Here is a 4,220-nt window from a genome sequence, read left to right as displayed (position 1 = left end):
AGCCCATCTCTGACAGTCCAAAAGGAAAATAATAGTAATGAGTGCAGCCTCCTTCCAAGTGTTGAGGGTTTGGATCGTGTGTGGGTTGCTAGGGGCATAACCAGAGAACATGGAGTTTTTTGGATGCAGGACAAGCACTAGATTAGCCAACAAGTTGTGTATACTGAGACACATATACTGTACAACTCATACATACAACATTTAGCGGTATATGATATGCTAAAAAAATGCAATTTTACTACTCATTTATCAATTCCACTTCATCACTTAAATGAATAGCAGATAATGTTCTACAAGTCAGCAATGAACAAGGTGTGAAAAGCTACTGCAGTACTGTTTTTTTCTGTGAGGGCAGCTGGAAGTCATTAGAAATACAGAACTGAATCTGCTATCTGTAGAGCAGGCAGACCTCAGTTTGATCCACTCTAACAAGTTTTATCATGTTTGTACTCGGTGGCAGCCTGCTCTGCATCAACTAAAAACAGCCTCAGTGTTTGCAGGTTCTTTCAAGACTCCAAGAAGCCTGATGGTGTACTGAACACTGTACTGTGCAACACAGTTTTAAGTAATGCATTTAAGTACGTGAAATACTGACCACCTGCAGGATTAACACACTCTTTACATGTTAATGCAAGAACAATAATAATACAGTACTATAAAATATATACCTATATAACACATCTCTACATGTGATGCTTCAAGTAGATTTAGTTGCTAATACTTTTATACTTTAATGTTACTTATCGCTACTTTTGCCTCCTTCCACCACTGTGTTTATTATCCTTTGCATGTACAGGGTAAACAAAATTCATCAAACAGTGCTGTGATAAACTATAAATGTCACGTGGCAGGTAAAGATGTCATCAGCCGTCATCTTATGCTGACACTGAGCAGCAGTAGTTTCCGCATGAAGGCCTGATTGACCCTGAGTCCCAGCACACTCTGGTGGATCACGCAGGCAAATACTGAGTTGGTGTTTGGAGCCTGGGAGTGGCCAACCTGCTGGTGAGAGTAGACTTTCCAATGCTGACTAATCTTTTGTCTCTATAAACTGGTCTCTGGTTTGTAGCCGACAGGAGGTGCACATGAAGGAAACCCCGGGGCAGAAAATCTGTGTGCTTATTGAGTTTTTCCTACAGCTGTCTTCTGAGGCCTTTGATTAATATGACTGCAGACTCAGGTCAAATCTGGAAATGTGACATTAATTACATTTAGCACAGAGCATGTCGAGATTACATGATGAATACGTTTGGCAAGATAATGCCATGAGGACACATTGTCATAGTTAATTACATGCAGAAAAAAATCTGATATAATAAAGATGAATTGCCACAATATTGTCAAGTGAATTAAACTATTTTGTAAGCAGATAAAGTCAGTTTGAATCTCGCTAATTAGACACAATTGAACAGCTCATTATACTAATTTGTTGGAACAGGTGAAATCATTTGTTTGCTTAACTTATGTAATTGCATTTTCAAAGTAATGAAAGTCAAGGTGCAACTCAAGCAAAACAAGGCAGCTACTGTGTAATCATGAGCTTTATTTAATGTGCACACAACATTATCTCAAGTACAACTGTGGCATCAAACTGTTTTTCTACTTTAGATCCTCGCTACAGGGTGCAGATCTGTTTCATTTGGATAATTCTTAGTGGCCTCAAGAGGTGAAACTATATAAACTAAAGAGGAAAAAACTCTAGAGGAATTTTCTTATTTTCTACTACTAACTTTGTGAGGCAGCTGGATTTGTGACATCCCGAAATCACGAGAGAATCCATCTGTCACTATCTTGGCAGTACTGCCTCTGCCACCTCCCGTCAAAAATAGGCATTGACGTGGACTGTTTTAGGACCTGAGGTGGGCTAAATGAAGCCTGGGTGCTCAAAGAAAACATCTGTAACGGCACGCACCTGTCAAACAAAGTGGCCACGCTGTTAATCATGCATAACTTTAAGCCTTAATATAATTCAGTATAGTTGTCATGAACAGGGAAACTATAGAGACAAGATGATTTTTTAAACGTGTTTATTTCTGCTGTGAAGTCGGACATTTTAATATGGGGGCTTATAGAGATGGTTCTGGTTCTGTGGCCAGCCTCAAGTGGACGTTCGAGAATCAGCGGTTTTTGGCACATCCGCATTGGCTTCACTTCACAGCCACGAAGGTTGCCGCTTGGTCTGAACGCAGTGGTTTGGACCAATCAGCGTCCTATGAGGACCTGGCATGTGTTATGGCCATGGTTTATCGCTAGGTGTGTGAGACAATAGGTGACTGTGGCAGATGCTAAAGAGGTCGGCATTAATTCTGCTATCATCAGTTATATCAGAACTGAGAGAGTACTTATTGATTGAAAGATGTTCTCACTCAGGCAATAGTAGTTTCATTTAAGGCAATCATATGGGCAAAAGACAGCATCAACGATCCCATGACATCCTCAGACAAAAGGCCTTTTCAACAAATTCTTACATTAACCTTTAACCCTAGTCGCCACATAATCATCAGAGACTTTTTTGCACAAAACTCAAACCCAGAACCTTTAACTGATCTCTAGCTGAGAAAAAAAATCCTTTCTGCATGTGGGTCTGCTAATAAACTAAATCCATCAAATGCTTAAACAAATATGTAGTTGGGTTTCACAAATGAGAAATTTTTACATACAAATAATGAGGAAGGAAATTAACCAGAAAAGGTTTATGTCATCCACCCACCCACCAGCATCTCATTCTGCCAATGTGTTAAAATGCGGTAAAAAAAAAAAAAAAAGTTGTCAGGATACTTAATTAAATCTACAGTTGGGTCTAACAGCATAAGCAGTCTGGTCACTTTCACCTCTACAAAACACAATAACACATTTGGCTTATTACTTACATCAACTCACATTTACAGTGTCTGGCACTTGCTCTGAAACTTTTCAAATAAATGCCCGAGGACAACATAAAACCCCTCTCTCTAATAACCTCTGATTTTTTGCCATCACTTTGAAGCTCAACTGTACTGGGTTGTTTTAATCAGCTCCCATGCATTAAGTCGTATTTATCATGATGATGATGATGGTTTGCCACAGAGATAAATAGTGAGCATGTCTGAAGCAAGTGGTTGAGCCCAGAAAGAAAATTCAGAGGATAATCGTGGATTAGTAATAGTTTCCATGACAGAGGTGGCCACAGCATCCAGAGCAGCATGGCACACATGATGCTGCAGTTGTAGAGGGGGTGGAGGATGAGGATCTAAAGTCGATGGGTTTCTCAGAGGAAACAAATGTGAGCCAGGAAAGACACTGAGAACAGCCACAAGGAGTGCTCAGTGTGAGTTTCTCTCTTTGGGAGTGTTTGTCCATCAGAGCTGTGGAAAACAATCATTATCTTTCTCAACTCATTAAGTCCTTTCTGGGCTCCAGGATTGCTGGACCCTCTCGCAGCCTATGTTGATCTCAGCAGGGAAATGCCCTGGACAGGGCGTTGCCCCATTGCTAATACAGATAGACAGACACAAGTAATTTAGAGCCTCTATTCCACTTGACCAGCAGGTTTTTCAGCTGGAAAGTCCACACAAGCCAGGAATCAAACCGGGTCTGTGTTGCTGTGAAGCAACAGTGCTACAACAGTATCTGTGGAGCCACCATGTGGGAAACATTGCTGTTTATGTCACTGTTTGTTCTCATCACTACAACAACTGCTAAAAAAAAGAGTAAGCACAGGTTGTAGGTCATTAACTTTTCTATTGACAGCTTAAATTTATGCATACTCTCTGTAGCCCAATGAAATGTGATTGAGATTTGCAAGCAGTTAAATTATAACCAGAAATCATCACAGATAGGATTTCCAAACCTTCCACTTGAGGAAATGCAGAGAATTTTAGTGACCGGGGCGTAGCACCAAATTCTGGATCCTGCACATAGGTATTCTCCATGGACCCCTGCCCACATCCACAGCTGTCCATTTTAGTATCTTTGTGGGCCCATCTCACATGACAGTCCTGCATACTGAGCCCTACCCACCGCCCAGTCCTGCACTCCTGTTTGTGAAATGTTAGGGCTTAAACACAGTTTTCACATCTCTCACATCAACACAATAACAAAAGATGTAGTTTGATGACATTGTGATTTTAGCATGGGATCATGGGAATTGTTCGTCTTCACTGTTAAACGACCACCATTGCTGATGAAAATCTATCTGACATGGCTCAGGCAGAAATCATGTTCAAGCATCAGGGAATGTA

This window comes from Larimichthys crocea, chromosome III, assembly GCF_000972845.2.
Source record: "Larimichthys crocea isolate SSNF chromosome III, L_crocea_2.0, whole genome shotgun sequence".
Lineage (NCBI taxonomy): Eukaryota > Metazoa > Chordata > Actinopteri > Sciaenidae > Larimichthys > Larimichthys crocea.
This window is presented reverse-complemented; position numbering follows the sequence as displayed.